General features: G+C 49.3%; 1 pseudogene; it reads right to left on the bottom strand.

The window, feature by feature from the left end:
- Nucleotides 1–23312, bottom strand: part of LOC131096410 (zinc finger protein 208-like) — a 1316393-nt pseudogene that overhangs the window by 482895 nt on the left and 810186 nt on the right.

Genomic DNA, 23312 nt, shown 5'->3' with positions numbered 1-23312 from the left:
GAGCTGCGATGGCTTCTGAGCTCAGCAGCTGCTCCTGGCATGGTTCCATGGAGACGGAGCACAGCAACACTGCTGAGGATTGTCCCTGCTGACGGTCACACACTGCCGGGGCACATTCCCTGCCTGCAGGATTGCTGAGCATTGTCCCTGCTGAGGGTCACACACTGCCAGGGCACATTCCCTGCCTGCAGGATTGCTGAGCATTGTCCCTGCTGAGGGTCACACACTGCCAGGGCACATTCCCTGCCTGCAGGATTGCTGAGCACTGTCCCTGCTGAGGGTCACACACTGCCGGGGCACATTCCCTGCCTGCAGGATTGCTGAGCACTGTCCCTGCTGAGGGTCACACACTGCCGGGGCACATTCCCTGCCTGCAGGATTGCTGAGCACTGTCCCTGCTGAGGGTCACACACTGCCGGGGCACATTCGCTGCCTGCAGGATTGCTGAGCATTTTCCCTGCTAAGGGTCACACACTGGCAGGGCACATTCCTGCCTGCAGGATTCGTGCCCGACCCAAGCACTGCACTGATGACTCCAGCATTGCTTTCCAACAAAAACGGGAAGGCAAACTGTGTGTAGGTCATGGTATTTTAGAGTGTCTAAAACTCGCCAAGTCATCGATCTTAGAGGTGAGATCCATTTGGAATTAAGTGGATGGGAAAGTAGTGCAAGATGGAAAAGGGGAACATGGAAATAAAGAGAGGAAAACATTTCAGATGGTTTCTTTCCATTTTCATTGCACTTCTGGAAAGCTGTTTCAGTTTTCCAGGAATCTTCTCCACAGTCCTGTCTGCTCTTTTCAAGAACCTTTCCTAGGAAATGAGGTCAAGCTCCTGTCACAAGATGTGTCCCCAACTGCAGCTTCTCTTGGCTTTCAGCACTGTCCGTGCAGCAGGATTCTTGCAGCAAAGCAAGACAAAGGTTTAGAGAACTGGACAACTTGTCCCTTCTTTTCCTGGTGGACTGGGGAGTTGTGCTGTTGGTGAGGTTTTCATTGTGACTGTTCCAACCTTGGAAAACAGGATGTGGTACCAAGACTTGTTGGGGAATGCAACCCTGACTGAATTCAGAGAAAGAATCTCCAGAAGCTGCAGCCGGAAATGGAGAGTTGTGTGATAATTATTCACACATCTCCACAGACACCTGGAAAGTGATCTAGAACATGAAAATTGATTGTCAGAGGCAGTTTCTTTCTGTTTTCAGTTTAGATGATTGTACATCTCTTGTGCTGGTATAAATCAAGAGCATGAAAACAATAGGTTCATGATAAGCAGCAGAACAAGCTGCATCTCCCAGAGTAGAAGACTGAAAGGATCTGAAAAGGAGAAATGCAGGGAATGACTTGGTGAACCTTGCCTGTAAGAAGGGTAATTTTTTCTAAGATTTTCCAATCCATTTCCTTTTGCTTTTCTCCTTCTTATTATGGCCATTTCCATCTCAGACTCACCATGAAATGAGTAGCCTGACCTTGTGGAAGTGCATGAAAAATGCCCCGTTCCTCTGCAGGGACAGTCAGGGTGGAACAGGAAGCAGTTTTGATATAATTGTGTGATAGATGAGTAATGCGATGGTTGAGTCTCACAATTAAAAGGCAGATATTATGGATATGTTAAGACAAGTTTTATAGATTTACAATTATGTTTTACACCCCCTTGTGTTGTTATCACAAGGTTGCCTGGTAGTTGGGGTATTTGGGAGGGTTGGCTTGTTACTATGGCAACACCTGACTGTCAATCAAGATGTAAGGAAGTGACCTCCACCACTGGACAGTGAAGAAAGAGTTGATTAACAAGATTTGAGAGGGGCTAAAGGGTTAAAAGGTGAAACATCCATTGTGTGGACAAGCACATAGTGGGAAAAAATCCTTTGCTTCCAGTGCCGTTATATTTTCTGTATTCAGTCTTCTGTTGTATTTTTTGAGAAGGTTTTAATAATCCTTTTAAATTTTTGGAAGTGAGCATCATTTCTCACAAATGGGGACTTGTCCAGGAAATACACCTGGCGGCCTTAGGAGTTTTCAAAAGGGACGCCTCCCGCTACAGATTGGGCGTAGTCTGTCGGACTCTCCCAGTTCCACCAGTGGTTGCAGGCTGTAAGCCCAAAGACACCAGGAGACTGGATAATGAAAAGAGGGGAAGAGCGGTGGGTACCATTCACATAAATATTTCTGGCCAGATTGTGACTCTGTAATTCCAGTATATGAAAGTGAGCTTCATATTAGTAATATACTGGATCCATCCTGGTCCCTTGAAGCATCAGGATATTGGACGGTAGAAAGGAAAAAGGAACAGTGGCACGCATGGGGGGCAGGAAAGCGGGTATCCCATAGACAAGGACCCAATGGCCGAGAGGACACGTAAGACTGAAGGGTTTGTGGGGACTTGTGAACGGGGTTCACCCATTGGGGAAACTGTGTTTGTGCCAGGATGGGGACCCACAGCGGGATTCCCAGCCGGCACACACCACGGGAGCCAGTGAGCTCTGTTGTTACCATATTTCTAGAGTCCGGTACCTTATGGGTGGTTTCCTCACAAGCAGCTCTTCACAGCAGTGTTGTTTCTGCTTCTTCATCAGGGCTCCTCTAAGGCTCTCCCTGACCGGCCAACCCACCCTTTTATCCCAGTTATCTTCATTAGCCACAGCTGCCGCCCATTTAGAACAACTAGGATCGGGGCAAGGCCACTTATGCAATACATATATTTTACTAGGATTCAAAGGCCACCTATACAATACACACTAAGATTCAATGGCCACCTATAAGCTCCATGTGACACTGTGGCTCGCACGGTGCTCAGAGAGGGGGCAGCCTCTGGGGTGCAGCCAGTGCTGTAATTTCCAGGGCCAGCCAAAGCCGGGCTGGAAGCAAGGTGATCACCAAGGGGTTTGCTGCAGGGGATCACCCAGGAGCTGGTGCAGCAGTTTGTGTGCTGCCAAGCCAAGGGGGTCGGGGCAGTCTGGCCACCAAGCCAAGTCGTGTCAGGGCGGAGCTGCCGAACCGAGGAGGTCAGGCTGGGCTGGCTGCTGAGCCGAGCCAAATCAGGGCAGGTGGAGCCGCTGAGGATGAGCCGAGTCAGGCCAGGGGCAGGACCGCAGCTGCCGAGCTGAACTGGGACGGGCAGAGCCTCCGAGTTGAATTGGGGTGGAGAAACCACTGAAAGCTGAACCAAGTTGGGTTAGAAGTTGGATGGAAGCTGCTGAGTCGAATCAAGGCAGGCGGAACCACCAAAGCTAAGCCAGGTCGGGCCAGGGGTGGGACTGCAGCTGCTGAGGGGAATTGGGCCAGGGGCAGGCCATAACCGAGCTGAGCCAGGCGGGACAGGGAGCAGAGTGTTACCGTGAGACCGGAGCATTGAACCGAGGAGGAGAGGAAGGGCAGAGACCAATCCGCTGATGCAGAAGCCCCTGGATCGTAAGTTTTTTTTGTTTTTACTTGTCAAAATAGAAGTACAGATTTTTGCTTTTTTTCTCTCCCTTCCCTTTCCTTCTCTTTCCTCCTTTCCTTGTTTCTTTTTTTCCCACCCCGCTTTCCTTTTCCCTTCTGAGAGAGGCAGGCTCTGTCCAGGGCAGGGCCTGTGGTTAGAAAGGTGAGCTCTGTCAGGGCAGGGCCTGTGATCACCAGTCAGGATGGGACTATGTGCAAATAGAGAATCCCCAAGGGGAGGAGTAGAAATTGAAGAGGTACCAATAGGTATACCCCCAGATGGCCCACTGGGAAGGAAACTAGCCCAATGGAAATATGACCCAAATACCAGAGACAAGGATCAGCTCAAAGTGATTCACTATTGCATGGTAGAATGGACCAGAAGGGAAATTAGGAGCAATCATGTATACTGGCCGAGATACAGGTCAGATGAAGGGTGGATGTGTCAGGCATTAAACATCCATGTAAGAGCTAAGAAACCATTCAATCGGGAAGAGAGTGACTACGCTTCCTGCTGTGGGAGGGGGAGACCTCACCCTCAAAGGTGTCATGGTCCGCCTGAGTGAATGGGTGACGGATGATTTTTTGTGCAAAAAAAATAACCAGCAAGGCACAGGGGGTTTGCAGTAACAAATCGACAAAATGCAATTTTATTGAAATAACCACAGCTGATATGCGTTGGTGAGGGAATCTGGGGAAGAGAAGGGTAAGACCAGGGAAGAGGGAGGAAAGGAGGACAGGTAGGGTATAGCTACTGAAACGAGTCGTCATCCTTCGGGGGTCCAGCTGTCGAAGCTCACTGGTGCACGTTGCGGGGAGATCTCAAAGCACGGTCAGATTGCACCCCAAAATATACCGTTTTTCACTGGGGGAAGGGTGGCCGAAATAAGGTTTCCAAGGAGGGAAAAAGAATAGGAACAGAAGGAGGGGTGTTTATTCCATTGTTTTCATGGCTGAATGCTCGCAGGTGCGTTTATTCTGGGCAGTATTCCCCCCTTCGTGCACATCTCCCCCCTGAGCTGGCGAGGTGTTCAGTCCCAGTCTCTGGAAGGGGGTGCCAAGGGGGTTTCTTGTCTTGTCTTGGTTCCTTGATGAGGGGATTCGCATCTCTGTTTGTCTGTCACAGTGGTTGAAGGCAGGCAAGAGGGGTCTTCTCTTTGAGGGGGAAACCACCCCAGAGCTCAGACCAGCCAGGTCAGGAGGTAGGGAGAAAGTCCAGATCTATTGTTCAGAAAGGGAAGCATCCCCCTTTCGAGTTCAGCATGGCATGTTCTGCAAACAACACCTGTGAACACACTGAATAAGGATAAGATTTTCTTTCCCAACTGGCTCAACAGTTTTTAACCTTTCAGTGGTCTTTTCTCTTCATGACAATTGTGAGGCAAAAATGAAAGATTTTCGGATAGACTTTCACATAAGGTATCAGAAAATAAAGAATGGACCCATTAGAACACTTACCCCCTCCACCTCCAATAGCCCCAGATGCACCTCCCCTACCCCCTGATGGGCTTAGTCAAAACACCAGAAACAGGGTGGCACAATGAGAGGAAAGCAGATCAGGGGATGGGAACCAAGCAGCAGGAATATATGCCCTGAGGGAAGTACCCCTGTGTGGGATGCAGGGAGGAATTAGATTTGCAGTTGTGACTCTCAGTTCTTCTGAAGTGAGAATGTTCAAGAAATAATTGAAAGGATTACTAGAGGACCTCACTGGGTTAGTGGAACAGTTAGACGGGTTTCTGGGGCCCAATATTTATACATGGGAAGAGATGCAATCAATAATGACCATTCACACCAGAAGTAAGGCACATGATCCGGGCAGCTGGGATATGGATATGGGAAAGGGGGCATGTGCAAGGACCTCCTGGGGATCTGAAAGTGCCCATAATGTGCCCCACCTGGGACCACAACAGCGCTGGGGACAGGCGAGACATGGAGGAATATAGAACATTGATTATAAGAGGTATCAAAGAGGCAGCTCCCCATAATTAAAATGCTCATAAAGCTTTCAATGAGCAACAAAGGAAGAAAGAAACCATGACAGAGTGGCTAGAGAGACTGAGAAGGAATATGAGGCAATATTCAGGGGTTGACCCTGGCACGGTGGCCAGACAGATCTTACTAAAGATAAATTTTGTCACTCATGCCTGGCCAGATATATGGAGAAAGTTAGAAAAGCTTGATGGTTGGCAAGAAAGGAGGTTAGAGGATCTTCTAAGGGAAGCACAGAAGGAGTATGTAAAGAGGGATGAAGGTAAGACCAAGGCAAAAGCCAAGGTAATGGCAACTGCCATTAGGGAAGGAAACCAGCACATGAAGAACAATCCAGGTAAGGGAGGGGGATTCTAGTGTGGGAAGATAAAAGGAGGGGAGATGCAGCTCCTTGGGACTGGGCACAAAAAGGTGAGTTTGGGAAACAGGGGAACTTAGGACCAGACTGCTTTTACTGTAAAGAGAATGGACATATTAGAAGGAATTGCCCCCAGAAGGAAAAGGGTCTATGAGACTGGGCAAAAAGGAGCAGTGGAAGACTAGGGATGTCAAGGGCTCTACCTTCTCATGACAGACTACCATCAGGAGCCCTTGATAACTTTAAAAATAGATTCCAGGAGAAAGAATTTGAATTCTTAGTAGACACGGAAGCTGAAAGAACTTGTGTTTTTAGAATCCCAAAGGGGGCAAGTAGTAGGTGCAAAAGGAGAGGAGTTCAAGGTCTCAGTTTTAAAGGAAGTAAAGTTTGAAGGGGCAAATAAAGTAGGAATCAGGGATGTTCTATTAGTTCCAGAGGCAGGGTGCAATCCATTAGGGCAGGATTTACAGGTGCATTAGCAGTTAAGCATTGGAGTACTCTCAGAGGAAGGAAAAATTGTAATTAATCTTCTCCCATTAAGGGAAGAGGATGAGGGCAAAATTCATGAGATGATGTGGGCAAAACTGAAAAATCAAGGCAAATTGAACATGAAACCTATAGTAATAAAATGAATTGATGAGAGCCATCCAGTCCAGGTACGACAATATCCACTCTCCCTGGAAGGGAAATGAGGACTACAGTCGGTGATCCAGGACCTACTTGAGGACAGGACCTTAGAACCTTGTATGTCCTCCCATCATACACCCATATTGCCAGTAAAGAAGTCAGATGGGACTTACAGGCTTGTCCAAGATTTGAGAGAAGTGAACAAAAGAACTCTGAATGGATGCCCAGTAGTGCCTCACCCCTATACACTACTATTATCCCTACAGCACACCAGTGGTTTAGCATGACAGACCTAAAAGATGCTTTTTGGGTGTGCCCACTGGCAGAGGAAAGTAGGGATATATTAACCTTTGAATGGGAAGACCCTGATTCTGGGAGGAAGCAACAGCTTCAGTGGATTGGGTTATCCCAAGGGTTTTCTGAATCCCCAAACCTCTTTGGTCAAGCCCTAGGAGAAATAATACAACTCTTTTCCATTAAACCTGAGATAAAGCTCATCCAATATGTAAATTATTTGCTTCTCTTCTTCTTCAGGATGGGAAGAAAAAGAAGTTTGGGAATCCACCATAGTGTTGTAAATTTTCTGGAGAACCAAGGCCTTTGGGTATCAAAAGGTAAACTCCAATTTGTAGAGTGGGAAGTAAAATTCCTAGGACGTGTGATTTGTCAAGGGAGCTGGTGGCTGAACCCTGAGAGAATTACAAGGATAGTGTCACACCCATGGCCAAAATTAAGAGAGAAGTCAGAAGGTTTTTAGGCCTGTTGGGATATTGTAGGCTATGGATTGAAGAATACACACAGGCCATCCATTTCTTGTATGAAAAGTTCGTTGAAGAAGAGATTAGATGGGAAGAAGATGAAAAAAAGTTTGAAGCTTTGAAGCAAAAATTAGTCAGTGCATTGGCACTGAGTCTTCCTGCCTTAGACAAACACTTCTATTGTTTGTCGATACAGAAAAATGGGTAGCAATGGAGTGTTAGCCCAGGACTGGGGAGGATCCAGGAAACCAGTGGCTAATTTATCAAAATTACGAGACCTTGTCAGCTGGAGGTGGCCAACCTGCATTCAGGCTGTGGCAGTGACTGCCCTGCTCCTAGCAGAAAGCAAAAATTAACTTCTGGGGAAAATTGAAGATATATATCCCAAACTCAGTAAGGAGTATCCTGAGCCAAAAGGCTGAGAAATGGCTCACTGATTCCTGAGTGCTAAATTATGAGGCCATCTTAATACAAAATGGTTTAGAGCTAATATTGAGTAACCAAATCAACCCTGCCCAGTTTTTGTATGGAGAACCAGATGAGAAACTAATACATAATTGCCTAGAGGTTATAAACTATCAAACTAAAATAAGAGAGGACCTAACAGATCAACCACTCCAAGGTGGAAAACAATTGTACATCGATGGATCTTCCCGGGTAATAAAGGGGCACAGGGTATTGGGGTAGGCTATAGTGCAGGAAGGGTTGGTGACCATAAAAAAGAGAAAGTTACTTTCCAACTGATCAGCCCAAGGTGTGAGCCATATGCCCTAAAGTGAGCTCTGGAAATTTTAGCATGGAAATGGAGAACAATATATACAGACTCAAAATACACTTTTGGCATAGTGCATACCTTTGGAAAAATTTGGGGAGAGAGGGGGCTATTAAATTCAAAGGGAAAGGGACTGTTTCACAAAAAATTTATTTTACAAGAGTTAGAAACCTTACAATTACCAGAGGAAGTAGTGGGGGTTTATGTTAAAGGACATAAAAAAGGGGAGCAAGGGAACAACTTAGCCAATTTAGAAGCTAAAAATGCAACTGAATCAGAGACAGAAAAACTAATAATAGTACTAACACCCATGAGAGAAATGCAAAAAGTCCTGATATTCAGTGGGACATAAAAGGAAGAACTCCTCAAAATGGGAGCCAAGGAAAATAACAAAGGGAAGTGGAGATTAGCAGATGGGAGGCAAATGTTGAATAAAGCCTTTGCCAGGAAAATACTAGAAGACATACATGGAACAACACACTGGGGTACACAAGTGCTAAGTGATCAATTTCTAAGGGATTGGGGATGCAAAGGAATTTTCAGAATAGCTAAGCAAGTAAGTGAATGGTGTGTGATATGTCAACAAGTAAGTAACAAAATTATTAGGAAAACACGCAGGGAAGGGTGAGAACAAGCCTTAAGGCCCTTTCAAAACATCCAAGTAGACTTTACTGAGCTTCCCCAGGTACAATGGTGGAAGTTTTTGCCAGTGATAGTAGAACAGGTGACTCATTGGGTAGAAGTGGTACCCACTGTGAAAGCCAATGCCAATGTTTTGAGTGAAACCCTTCTAGAATCAATCAGTCCCCAATATGGAATGGCAAACAGGAATGATTAAGACCAGGGAACTCATATGACATCGAAGATATTGCAGAAAGTTGTTCAGACCCTGGGAATAAAATTGGAATTACACACTCCATGGCGTCCACAGAGTTCCGGTCAGGTTGACAGATGAATGAATGAAACTTTTAAAAGAGCTCTAGTTAAGCTAATGATTGAAACCCAAATGTCATGGACAAAATGTCTCTCTTTGGCCTTATTAAGAATTAGAACCCAACCCCAGACAGATCTGGGGGTGTTATCCTATGAAATGATGTTTGGGTTACCCTTCTGGACCTCACCCCAGAAGGTTGCCATGTATGAGGAAGGGGAAACCAATGCCAAGAAATAAGTTATGTCCATAGCACAAACCTTAGAAGGGCTAAGACATAAAGGGGCAATTCCTCAAACTACTACCCTGGATTTCAGAATCCGTAATATTAATCCTGGAGATTGGGTGATGATTAAGCCATGGAGAGATCAGCCTCTAACTCCTCAGTGGGAAGATCCCTTTCAGGAACTGCTCACCACCAAATCGGCCATGTGAACTACAGAGCAGGGATGGACTCATGGCAACATAGTCAAAGGCCCAGTAGAAGAGCCCAAAGAGTGGACTGTAACATCCAGGCCAGGTGAAACAAGATTGACTCTCAAGCAGAGACTGAAAGACAACCAGAAAAACACCAAGATGCCCAAAAAGTGGAGTCAAGCTTCCACCAGACACCTGTTTTCCTGTTTTCATGGGTGAGAATTACCAGCATCTTTTGAGGAGAAGTACACAAGGGACTGTAAAAGGTAATAGGACAGCTTCTTTAAGAAAAGAAGACAAAGGAAGGAGGGCAAAGCTGGGTTGGCCTCATTGTTTGCTACCAAGAAGGCTCCATAGCCCTGCTGCGGGTAGCAACCCCGTAGGCATGGTAAGGTAGGGACAAAAGGACATACTGGACCTCTATAATTCCTCAATTGTCTTTTCATTCAACAGGGACTCTTGGGCAGGACCGAGTTGGCCACTGTACTCACCCCTAAGATACACTGACTATGGGTAGCAGCCACATAGGCACAGTAGATGGGAGTCAAAGCCATACTGGACCTCTGTGATGTCCCTTTGTCCATTCCAAATAAGTGTGTCTGAGGAAAATCTGAGATTTTTTTTCACCTGTTCCCACTGTCCTTGCCCACATCAACAGATGCTGGTGTGACTCATTCAAGAGAGAGAGAAAATTTTTTACTTAATTGTTCAAGCAAAATGACTTAGAGAAAAAGAAAAGGGGGGAGTTTTATAGATGAGTGATTGTATGGTTGACTCTCAAAATTAAGGGGTGAATATTAAATATATGTTAAGAGAAGTTTTGTAGATGTATAATTATCCTTCCCCTCCCCCTTGCATTGTTATCACAGGATGGCCTCAGTAGTTGGGGAATTTGGGAGGGTCGGCTTGTTACTATGGCAGAACCTGACCTCCAATCAAGGTGTAAGACAGTGATCTCCACCACTAGACAGAGAAAAAGGAGTCGATTGACAAGACTTTGGGAGGGGCTAGAGATATAAAAGACAGAGCATCCATTTTGTAGATGAGCACATGGTGACTGAATTCTTTGCTTCCGGCACTGTATTCTTTTCTTAATTCAGTCTTCTGTTGTATTTGAAAAGATATGAAAATCAAGACCCTTCTGTTGTATTTTGATAAGGACTTAATAAACCATTGAAAATATTGAAAGTGAAAATCATGTCTCACATGGGGTTGGGGAATCTGAGGCATGGCTGTCCACACTGGACTCCAGTTCCAATGTATGACTCTTCTGACATGGCCAGACCCCCTTAGGAGCAGCACTACAGCAATATCAGGAACAGAATGCTGCAATCACCTCTTCTCAAAAGAGAAAAGTAATAAAATACAGTCTTTAAAATAGGATTACATATTTCTTAGAAGCTCATTGAAATATTTCTCCGTAACTGTAAAAGGAAATCTTCCTGATGAACTGCTCCAGACCAGAGGGAAATCAAGGCAGAGCCATGGTTTGTCAGGATTTGCCTGATCCTAATGAGCTCTGAGTGCATTTGAAGCTGAGCCCTTGAACCTCAGGGCCTGAGAGGAGATTACACAAACCTTTCCAGGAGTCAAAGTCACAGGAAAGACCCAAAGTGTCTCAAAGCATGAATGGGTCCCACTGAGGTCCCTCTCCAACACAGGCTCCTCATGGACTCCTTGCAGGAGAGAATTGGAGGCCAGGATGGCACAAAAACCTCTCAGAGATGGAGAGTGGAGAAAGAAAAATCCAAAGTACCTTAAAACCTTGAGTACCTCAAAGCATTAATGAGCCCCACTGAATGTCAGTACAAAGCTCTCAAGGGACTCATTAAAATAGATAATTGGGGCCATGATTGCACAAACCTCTCACAGAGTCTGTATCCAAAGGGCAACAGCAAGTACCACAAAATAACTGAAGTACCTTGAAGCATTAATGAGCCCCACTGAGTGTTGTTACTGACAAAGCCTCTCCAGGGACTAATTACAACAGATAATTGGAGGCTATGATTGCACAAACCTCTCAGAGACTCCAAGGCAAAAGCCAAACCCAAAGTTCTATGAAAAACCTGCAGTCCTGGGGACCATTCAGGAGCCCCCAGGGCCATTCCTGAGCAAGGCTCCTCAGGGACTCCTTCCAGCAGATCCTTGAGGCCACTGGGATGTGGGCTAGGGGGGATGCTGAGGGCAGGACAAAGGGCTGACAGTGCCCAGCCTGGCTGGGGCTGTTCCAGGAGGCCCCAGGGCCTCAGCACAAGGTGTCTCCTCCCAGCCCTTGGTGGCACAGCCCTTGGTGGCCCTTGCTGTGCCCCAGGGCACCAAGACTTGGCTTCTCTTTTCCCCCACATGTCATCACTGCCTGCAGTTCTCTGTTCAGCCTGGGACCCGGGGACACTTTCTCTGTCGTGTTCCTCAGTGGGACCCATTAAAATCCAAGAAACCTTGGAATTGGATTCTGACTTGGAGTTCTGGAGAGGTTTCTTCAGCTCCCTCTCAGCGATTGATGTTCAGGGCCTGAGCACAAAGCCCCAGAGGCTCATTAAAGTCCTTGTGCTGTGTCTGTGCTGCTGAGCTGGGCTGGGCTCCTGGCCCAGAGGCAGCTCCCGGTAACCAAGAAGAGCTTCAAAAGCACATTTCTCTTGATGAGCAGCTCTTCTGCCAGCCCAGCAGGGCTGGGGCACTGCCTGCAGCCACCCCAGGCAGAGCACAGAGGCACAGAGAGCTTCAATCAGTCAAGGCTGGGAAGGTGCTGAGAAGCACCTGGGGCAGAATCACTGCCAACCCTTGGTACAGGAACCTCTGGCTGCAGGACAATGCAGCTGCAGCTCCTGCAGCCATCTCCTCAAGCTGGAACATCCCAATGCCTACAGACCCTGTGAGTACATTCTCTGATTGTCTCTTGTGCAGAGCAGCCAGGGGTGCCCAGGGCTGTCCTGTAGAGCAGGGTCCTGAAGCCCAGGGCGCTGTGCTGGGGCAGAGACTCTGCTGCCTGCCAGGGAACGCTCTCAGCCAGCCCTGGCAGTGCTGGGGGGCAAGATCTGGGTGGGAGGAGACAGCTGGTAAGGCTTGGAAATGTTCTTCTTGTGTGGGGAGGATGCTGCATTGTTCAGGACTGCTCCCAGCATGGCATTTAACTGCAGCACATTTGCAAGTAGATTATACAGGGAGCACAGCAAGGCAGGGGCTGCATAAAAGGGAAAATCCTGCTTTTTTTAATATACTGCTGTGGGTTGCCTGGATGGAGCCTATAGATTTTCATCTCTCAGTTCAGAATGGAATAATAAAAACATTTTGTCTCAGATCTGAATAAAGCAGGCAGTGACAGATATCTGCACAGGGCCCCTTTGAGGCAGCATCAGTGTCTCTTTTCCAGCCTCCTCAGTGTTGCTCTGACATTCCTATCAGAGCCTGCAGAGCCAGAGCTGCCCCTGGGCAGTGCCAGAGCTGGGAGGGGTCTGCAGGGCAGAGCTGAGCACCCAGGGCTGGGCTGGGCTCTGGCAGCACTGGCAGGGCCCATCCCTGGGCACAGGGAAGCAGCTGCTGGCAGGGACAGCTCCAGGCAGCAGAGCCCAGAGCAGGCAGAGGGGGGAAAGTGCCCCCAAGCTGTGCTGGGATATTTAAAGTCCTCTCCAAACCCAACTATTCCATGATTACTTTTCTTACAGATCCCCATGTCAAGACAGCTCAAATGTCCAACAGCAGCTCCATCAGCCACTTCCTCCTTCTAGCACTGGCAAACACACGGCAGCTGCAGCTCCTGCACTTCTGCCTCTTGCTGGGCATCTCCCTGGCTGCCCTCCTGGTCAATGGCCTCATCATCAGGACTGTAGCCTGCAGCCACCAGCTGCACACGCCCATGTTCTTCTTCCTGCTCAACCTGGCCCTTAGCGACCTGGGCTCCATCTGCACCACTGTCCCCAAAGCCATGCACAATTCCCTCTGGGACACCAGGAACATCTCCTACAAAGGATGTGCAGCACAGCTATTTCTGATTTACTTCTTCCTTGGAACAGAGCTTTCTCTTCTGATTATCATGTGCTACGACCGCTACGTGTCCATCTGCAAACCCCTGCACTACGGGACCCTCCTGGGCACCAGAGCTTGTGCCCACATGGCAGCAGCTGCCTGGGCCAGTGCCTTTCTCTATTCGCTGTTGCACACAGCCAATACATTTTCCCTGCCCCTGTGCCATGGCAATGTCCTGGGCCAGTTCTTCTGTGAAATCCCACAGATCCTCAAGCTCTCCTGCTCAAATTCCTCACTCAGGGAACTGGGGCTTCTTGCAGTTAGTGCCTGCTTGCTATTTGGTTATTTTATGTTCATTGTTTTCTCCTATGTGCAGATCTTCAGGGTCGTGCTGAGGATCCCCTCTGAGCAGGGACGGCACAAAGCCTTTTCCACCTGCCTCCCTCACCTGGCTGTGGTCTCCCTGTTCATCTGCACTGTCATGTTTGCTCACCTGAGGCCTCCCTCCCTCTCCACCCCATCCCTGGATCTGGCTGTGTCAGTTCTGTACTCAGTGGTGCCTCCAGCCCTGAACCCCCTCATCTACAGCTTGAGGAACCAGGAGCTCAAGGCTGCTGTGAGGAGACTGATGACTGGATGCTTTCAGGAACATTAAACTGCTGGTCAATTTCTGCAAATCACTTGTAATAAAACTAGTTTTTATACTTCTTGTTGGTTTCACTTTGGAGATTTCTTTCCTTTGTTTTAGTTTTTCCATTCTGTCCACAAAGAAACATCATTGCTTGTGCCATTTCTTATTTTGTTTCTCTCAATGTTCCCCGTGGCCACAGACTGTGTCAATGGGGGACTGCACTCTTGGTGTCTTTAAAGGAAGTAAAGGATGTCCCAGCAAAATTTTCTGCAGAGATGTCCTTTTGTTGCCTTCTCTGGAGCTGCAGCAGCAATGTCTGTGTGCAGAGCTGGGGGCAGATCAGTGCTGGCCAAGCAGCCCTGCTCCTGCTGGCCACACCATTCCTGAGCCAGGCCAGGAGCCATTTGCCTTCTTGGCCACCTGGTCACACTGATGGCTCATGTCCAGCCTGCTGTTCATCAGTCCCTGCAGGTCCCTTTCTGCCTGGCTGCTGTTCAGCCACTCCATCCCCAGCCTATAGCACTGGGGCCAAATTGCAGGGCCTGGTACTTGGATTTTTTAAACCTGAAATTGCTGGATTCAGCCCCTCAATCCAGCCTGTCCAGGTCTCTCTGCAAACCCTTCTATGCTCCCACAGATCAACACTCACATCCAGCGTGGTGTCATCTGCAAAGATATCCTAGGTTCCAGGGGCCCCCTCAGTGTCACAATGGCCTCTTGGTTACACCACGCCCTGCACTGTCACACTGTTCTCCTTGGGTCCATGAGACCATGCAGAGCAACAATGGTCTCCTTGGTTCCATGGGGCCAGAAAATGTGACAATGGACTCCTTGGTACCATGGGACTTCACATGTTCTTGTTGGTGCTGCAGTTTCACAGTGGCCCCTTGGTTCCATGAGGCCCCAGAGTGTCACAATGGCCCCATGGGTACATGAGGTCACACACTGTCACCATGGTCTCTGTAGTTCCACAAGTCCCCTCAGTGTCACAATGGACTCCTTGTTTCCACGAGGCCACACAGTGTCACAATGTTCTTCCAGATACCCTGAGGCCCCCTCGTGTCACAGTGGCCCCTTGGTGACACAGGATCCTGCACTGTCACAATGTCCCCTTAGTTCCATGAGGCCCCGCAGTGTCAGAATGGCCCCTTGGTTCCACTGGGCCCTGGAGTCTCCCAATGGTCTCCTTGGTGTTCTAGTGTCAAAATGGTGAAACCCCTTGGTTACACAAGGCCCTGCAGTATCACAATGGCCTCTGTGGTTCCACAAGGACCCAGAGTGTCACGGTGCACTGCCTGGTTCCATTTCGCCTCAGAGCACAACAGTGGATCCCTGGTTCTATGGGGCTGCATGGTGTTACCATGGTCCTCTTAGTTCCATGAGGCCTTGCAGTGTCACAATGGCCCCAGAGTGTCCAAATTATGACAGAATGACAGAATCAAATAGGCTGGAAAAGACCTTTGGGATCATCAAGTCCAACCAATGCCCTAATACTGCCTTGTCACACAGATCATGGCGCTAAGTGCCGCTGAAGATGGACAGGGACTCTGCCACCTCCCCCTGGCCAGCCATTCCAATTCTCACTTACCCTTTCTGTGAAGAACTCCTTCCTATTTTCCAGCCTGAACCTCCCCTGGTGCCGCTTAAGGCTGTGTCTTCTTGTCCTGCCCTCCAGCAGATCCACACTCACACCCAGCTTGGTGCCATCTGCAATTTGTGAATGGTGGACTCGATCCCCTCACCCAGATCACCAGTGAAGATATTAAACAGGACTGGGCCCAGCACAGACCCCTGGGGGACACCACCAGTGCCTGGACACCAGCTGGGTGCAGCACCATCCCCACCACTCTCTGGGCCCAGCCTCCAGCCAGCTCTTAAATCTCCCAGCGAGGAGGGAACCTGCCCAAGCCGTGGCCTGCAGCTTTTCCAGGGAATGCTGTCAGAGAGTGTCAAAGGCTTTGCTGAATTCCAGGCACACAACATCCACAGCCTTTCCTGCATCCACAGATGGGTAACCTCATCATAAAAGGAGACCAGGTTGGTCAGGCAGGACCTGCCACCCCTAAATCCACGCTGCCTGGCTCTGATCCCTGGGCCATCCTGTGGGTGCCCTGTGATGGCACTCAGGGTGATCTGTTCCATAACCTTGCTGGGCACCCAGGTCAGGCTGACAGGCCTGGAGTTCCTCAGCTCGTCCTTCCAGCCCTTCTTGGGAATGGGCTCACACTGGCACCTCCAGACCTCTGGGACCTCCCTGCTGAGCCAGCACTGATGGTAAATGATGGAGAGCAGCTTGGGGAGCTCATCCACAGCTCCCTCATCCCCCTGGGATGGATTCCATCCAATCCCATACACCTGTGAGCATCTGAGTGGCTCAGCAGTTCACCAACTGCTCTCTCCTAGATTCCAGGGGCTGTTCTGCTCCCTGTGCCCATCTGCCAGCTCAGAAGAACACTTGTCCTGTGGACAACCTGTCCTAATATTGAAAGGTGAGGCAAATAAGGTGTTAAGTTCAGCCTTTTCCTTATCGTTAGTTTCTATATTCTCCAGTGTGTCCAATAAAGAGTAGAGGTTCTCCTTATCCCATTGTTTGCTATTAATTTATTTATAGAAATATTTTCTATTATTTTTCACGGAAGTGTCCTGGGCAATCTCTAATACAGCTTTCACATCTCAACTTTTCTTTCAGCATGACCTAATAACATCCTTAAACACTTCCTAAGTGTCCTGACCTTCTGTCTAAAGGTGATGCTCCATCTTTTTTCCCTTGACTTCCCACAAAAGCTCCATGGGCAGCCAGGCTAGACATTTTCCTCTCTAGCTCATCTTTTGCCACACTGGGACAGGCTGCTCCTTCCCCCTTAAGATTACTTTCTTGAAATGTCTCCATCCTTCCTGGACCCCTTGGTTTTTAAGGGCTGTTTCCCTTCAAAAAAATCAGTACCTGATTTGGTACTCCCCAAATCAGCATCCTAAATAGGCCAAAGTCTGCCCTTCCTAATTCCAGTGTAGAAGTTTTGTTGCTGCCCTTCCTTCTTTCACAGAATATTGAAAACTTGATTATTTCATGGTCACTCTGTTCCAGGCAGCCTCTGAGCCCCACATCTGCCACCAGCCCTTCTCTGTTTGTGAACAGTAGGACATAGAGTTTTCCTTGGCAGTGGGAATGTTACCAAAAATTTAGTAAAAACAGAAAACTCCTTAACCCCAATGCAGCATTAAGAAGCAGCATTCTTTATTCAGCTGGATGAACGGGGGAGAGCTCCTCCCAAAGCCCTGAAGGCTGAGTGCAGGAAAGTTTCTGTTTATATTCTGTATATTGCACACATATTCATTGATTTTCACAGACTAAACATAAATATGATAATCATCTCCCCAAAATCATTAACATATTTCCCCTCCCCTTAACCCATGTGTTCTTCTGTCCTGGGGTCTCTCTGGTGGTCCCTGGTGGTCGTGGACTCCAATGTTCCCATGGGCCTGGCAGAGCTGGCAGGACACTGGGGCTGCTGAACTTCCAGTTCCCCTTCTCACACAATGGGCACTGTGTGGTTTCCATAGGCCTGGGGTTTTGGAGAACAAGCTCCAGGTGTCAGCTCATCTGGTGGAGACAATTTATCATCTGGTATCATGAGGTGACAGAGTGGGCTATGACATCACAGAGCGGGTCATGTGAGATTATCGAGAATTATGACATGATAGACTGCCTCTGTGATGTCATAGAGCGGGCTGTGATATCACAGGCCAGAGATCTGGCATCACAGAGCAGAATATTACATCACAGAGTTGTCTGTGACATCAGAGACGAGCTGTGTGACATTAGAGAATGGGCTATGCTATCACAGAGCAGGCTGTGACATCCCAGAGGGGCTGTGTGACATCCCAACAGGCTGGGTCAGGTCACTGGGTTGGTCATTCTGCCCCAGCTCCTCCTCACAATTTCTCCCAACAACTCCAATGCTGTTCATGCCCAGCAGGGTCCCTGTCCCCCAGGATCCCCCCAGCCCACCTGGAGCCACAGCCTCCACCAAAGGATGGTCCACAGGACCCACCCCAGAGCCTGACATGGGGACAAGGGGCCAGGGCTGTGTGACCAGGACATCAAGGACGGGGATTATCCAGGTCACTGGGGCCTGGGTTGGGTTCCCCAGGGCAGGAGAGATGTCTGGCAGCTGGAGCAGGGTCTGGGAAGGGCCTCCAAGGTGGGGCTGGAGCCCTTGGGCTGTGGGCAGAGGCTGAGGGAGCTGGGCTTGTCCAGCCCAGAGCAGGGAAGGCTGAGGGGCTCCTCATGCCAGCCTGGCAGTGCCAGCGAGGAGGGGATGGAGAACACAGAGCCAGGCTCTTCACCGGGGGCTGAGGGGAGACAAAAGCCAATGGGTGGAAGGGGAAAGAGGGGAGATCAGCCAGGGCATGAGCAGATGAAATGAGTCAGGCTGCTTTCAGCATTTTCTCAACACCAAGAGCAGCCTGACCTCCCTTCTCCATCCACCACTGATAGATTTGCAAATCAGGAATTGTTTGAGCTGTTCTGTCCTCAGTCCAGGACAAGAATCCTGATACAAGAACTTAATTGTGTTTATATCTATCACAGAACCACAATAGTCAAAAATTAATTTTAGTATGCAAATCAGTTGTGAACAGTGGACTCATCAGACATGCTGGGACATTGCACATAGTTCAGGGAAGAGTTTGTAATTGTGTGATTGTTATTTTAATATAGTAATTTTTACTAAGTTATATCCTGTTCAGCTGTGGTCTGTTGGCTAGGTCCAGTGTGGGCTGGAGGGAGCTCAGATTTGCACAAGGCTGCTCTGAGTGCCAGCCTTGGATAGGGAAAATGGTGGGGTGGGGGTAGGGACAGAGTCTGATTGATTGTCAGCCATGAAAGGTCCTGATTTTCATACCCAGTCAAACTGCATGAGGAGGTACTTGGATTCAATGTCAATTGGAGATTGCACATTTCAATGAATTACTAGTAAAAAAAAAATTACAGGACCTAAAAAATATTTTCTTGCTGTTTTTTTAAATTCAGGGTATTCACATTGAATTGGCTTCTGAAATCTGACTAATTAACCACACATTTGATTTGAACAAATTATTAATGAAATCAAATTATTCCGAGAAGCTTAGCTTGTTTAGCTGTTCTGAATGTTAATGAGCCCTGGGACACTGAATTCCTGCACTGAAGAGCTGAAGGCTGAACAAGTCTCTGGAGCAGGAAAATTCAGCAGCAGCCTCCAAGGTGCTGAGGATGTCAGCAGCCCCCACTGAGGCCATCCCTGCCCAGAGACCGTGGGGGAATGGGCAGACAAGGAGAGCGTCCCTGGGGCTGGGGCAGCACAACCCAGAGGCACCAGCGGCTCCAGCTGGGAAATGGAGTGTGGAATGGGGCTGGGAAAGCACTGCCTGGGTTGGGCCAAGCAGGGCACAAAAGCCTTGAATTCCATCCAGTAGAAAACTCTGTCAAGGAGATATTTAAAAGGAATTACAATTGTTTCTGTATTCTGAATTGGACTTCCTGGAGAAATACCAACAAGAGATCCTCAGGAGCTCAAAAGAACAAAACAATCTTTACTGGTAACTTTGGAAAATCAGAGAATTTTTGGCAAAATATTTAATATGACATTCAATCAACACAGAACACTTCTTAAAGCAATGACTTGGCCCTTTCAACTTCACAAACTCTGAGCTATTTGAATTTTACAATTCTCAAATTTGCAAAAGGAACAAAATAGAAGAAAAGGACAGAAAGAGAGAGAGGCAAAAAGGATACAGAGGAGCATACACAGACGTACCAACTCCTGGATTCCAGCACTGTTCAGATGGAAATTCCAAGAGCAGGTAGGGTCAAGATGTGTCCTTGCCTTGTGGTCAGCCTTCAGTACCCCTTGGTTTCCCTGGGCCCTTCCCCCAGGTGGGCCTTGGGCTCATTTGGTCCCTCAGGAGCTGGGCTGGGGCTGCAGAGGTGGCTGTGGAGCATTGCCTGTGCTGTGCCAGGGACTGGCAGCCACTGCTGGGCTGGGATAGAGGCTCTGGGGGCATTGGGGTTCCAGGGCAGGGCAGGGCTGGGGTTCCAGGGCAGGGGAGGGCTGGACCTGCCCCTTCCTCCCCTATTGGAATAAGATCCCAATATTACCAGGTAGATTGTGCCTGGGCTCCTCTGACCCCTGCTCCTGGGCCAAAGGCGGCAACTGTGGTGTTTCACCTCAGAGACACTTTTGGCTGGCTGGATGGTGCAGCTGAGCACCGAAACAAGTCCTGGCTTGTAGAAACTCAGTTTGCCTCAGGTAGGAAGGCTTCAGGCTAAGGTGAAGAGGAAAAGGAGACAGATTCTGCCGGAGGGTTAATATCAAGAGTTTATTCCATGGTCACAGACATCTGAATCTTAGGTAACATCTCCAACAGAATCCTCACCGCATGGCCTGAGTGACTTTTTAGGCTCCGGGGGAAGGGGGAGGGAAGGGACAGGTGAGCCACCAACCAGGGGGGAGGGGCAGGGTCTCAGGGAACGATGACACCCAGACAGACCAATGACCTCTGGGCACAGGGGCATCTTTTGAACCTGAGCAACCACATGATGGCCTTGCTGGAATGTTAAGACTGATTGACAGCCCCGCAGGGGGCGAGGGGGAAGGGGAAGAGAGATATTGCCACACCTGGGAAGGGGCTGGGAAGTTTAAAACAGGAAATTGCAACACACTGCAACACTCCCCACACATGAAATGTCTTGAGCCAAGAAACTCCTCCACTCTGTCACAATAGGGAATACTGGAGGTGAAATCCCAATTCTGGCCATGGGCACCTAGATAAGAAGGACAGTTCTTTTCCTTAGGAATGAAAGCCCCAGTTCTCAGTAAATTTCTGGTTTGATTGTTTGGATTCTGTTTGGTTTTGTTGTTGCTTTGTTTCCTTGGTGTGCCTGAAGTGTCCAGTCAGGAGCAGAGTGACTCTTGCCAAGGAACTTTGTGCTGCTGTCCCTTAATATTCAGTCTGGTTTTTGCTGCTCCCTTGCTGGGGATTTTTTCAGCGCTCTCAAGGCCTCGTTGGTACCAGGGTGAAGGAGCCCTGGCCCAGGCTCTGGCCCTGGGGGACACGGGGACGCTGCTGGGGGGTCCCTGTCCCTCTATTCCACCCCAGGGCCCCGGCCCCCCGTCCCAGTGTCAGGCTCTGGGGTCGATCTCGTGGAACATCCTCTGGGGGAGGCTGTGGGGCTGGGGGCGGGGGGACCCGGGGGGACAGGGGACCCTGCTGTGCACGAACAGGGTTGGACTGCTCTGGGGGGAACTGTGAGGGGGGCTGGGGCAGAGTGACCTCCCCAGGGACCTCACACAGCCCCTGTGATGTCACACTGCCCCTGTGATGTCACACTACCCCCGTGATGTCACACTACCCCCGTGATGTCACCCTGCCCCCTGTGATGTCACACAGCCCCTGTGATGTCACACTGCCCCTGTGATATCCCAGAGCCAACTCTGAGACTCCACGCTATGATGTGATACAGCTGCTCTGTGATGTCACAGAAGTCTCTGTGATGTCAGAAAGTCACTCTATGATTTCACAATCTCTACTGTGATGTCACAGCCTGCTCTGTGATGTTACACAGCCACCCAGTGTTGTCACAGCCCACTCCCTGATGTCACAGAGCCACCTTCTATGATGGCAGGATCTGCTCTATGGCCTCACACTCTATTATGTCACAGCCAGCTCTGTGATGTAACAACCCCCCTCAGTGATGTCACAAAACCCTCTCTGTGATGTCATACTGACACTCTGTAAGGTCACAGCACATACTTTGACCTCAATGCCAGCTCTATGATGTCATGCAGCCATGCCATGATCTCACAGCCTGTTCTGTGATGTCACAAAGTCCCCTCTATGACGCTGTAGCTGCTCAGTGACCTCACACAACAAATTCTGTGATGTCACAGCCCAATCTGTGACCTCACACAGCCCACTCTGTGCTGTCACTCAGCCCCTTGCTGACATCGCAGCTGCTCTGTGCCTCTATGACACAGCCACAGAGGCGCTGCTGTGACATAGCCCCCTCTGGGCCATCCCACAGCCCCTGCCAGTGCTGAGCCCCTGTGAGCTCTGTCTGTGCCCTGCTGCTGTCCCTGAGGGGCCCTGGCAGTGCCCCAGCCCTGCTGGGCTGTGCACAGGAGCTGCTCCTGGCCAGAGCTGTCTCTCTGCAGCGCTGCCCTTTCCAGGAGCTGCCTCTGGGCCAGGAGCCCGGCCCAGCTCAGCAGCACAGACACAGCACAGGGACTTTATTGAGCCTCTGGGGCTTTGGTGCTCTTTGCATCAGACTCAGTCCCTCAAAGTGTGCTCCAAAAACCTTCTCAGGGACTCAAAAAGAGGGTGAAACACTGAAGTTTCTCATACTTTAAATAGATCCATCTGAGAGACAGGACTGAGAAAATGTCCCCAGGTTCCAGGTAGAGAAGAACACTGGTGGCAGTGATGACAGCAGGGGACAAGCAAGGGAAAGGTGTCTCTGCTGCTGAGCAAACCTTCGCCTCTGTCCCTGCAGGCTGTCAATATCCCCGGCTGCCCCACCTGGCTGGGCCCTTCCTTTGCTGACAGCTCTGCCTCCTGCCTGCCTCTGCCTGCCCACACAAAGCCTGGGGCTGCTCCAGGCTCCTGCTGGGGACATGCTGCACCACAGCCCTGCCCTGACAGGGAAATTCCTTTCTGCTGGTGTTCAGTCTGGACCTCCCAAGCTGCACTTGGTGCTATTAGGTCTTCTTCAGGCTTATTCCTACTATGAAGAAAAGCTCCAGCCTCTCTGAAACCACCCATCCATCCCTCCCAGGCTATTCCCTTTCAATCCTCAGTCTCTACACCACTGACCACAGAGGCCGCAGACTCTCCCTGCTGGTTTTGTGATGAGGCCTCCAAACCCCATTCTGGGAGATTTTTGAGTCCTCTCCAAGGTCTGTGAAAAGGGAAAAATAGCATTTTTAGTTATTTTCTCCTAAATCCTACCGTGACAGAAAATGGGTCAGTATCTTTAAACTGAATGGGGACAAAATAACATTTGTTAGAAGGAGGAAATATTTTACAATTAAGAAAGTGGCAGGAAACTGCAGCTGTTTTTCCAGAGAAGTGGATTCCCCATCCCTGGAATTGTCCAAGAGCAGGAGCTTTGTGCAACCTCTCCCATTGAAACCCGCTCATCCCCAGTGACAGAATTCCTGCATTGTGGGTTCTCTGATGTGCTGGGTGCCCTCACAAGGCTTCTGGCCAGAATGTCTGCTGAGGGCAGCCAGGCTGCTGCTGGGGCAGTGACCTCAAAGCCATCACCATGGTAGCCCTGTCCCCTGGGCCTGGCTCTGCCCTTTCCTCTGCCCCTGCCTTGGCTCTGCTGCCATGAAGAGTTTTGTCATTAATATCTTGTCCCCAAGGTGCTGGGGCCAATGGCTTCCCAGTCAGGCTCCTGGA

The sequence above is a fragment of the Melospiza georgiana genome, unplaced genomic scaffold (assembly GCF_028018845.1).
Source record: "Melospiza georgiana isolate bMelGeo1 unplaced genomic scaffold, bMelGeo1.pri scaffold_29, whole genome shotgun sequence".
Taxonomy (NCBI): Eukaryota; Metazoa; Chordata; class Aves; order Passeriformes; family Passerellidae; genus Melospiza; species Melospiza georgiana.
The sequence above is the reverse complement of the archived record's forward strand: the minus strand, read 5'-3'. Positions and strand labels throughout refer to the sequence as shown.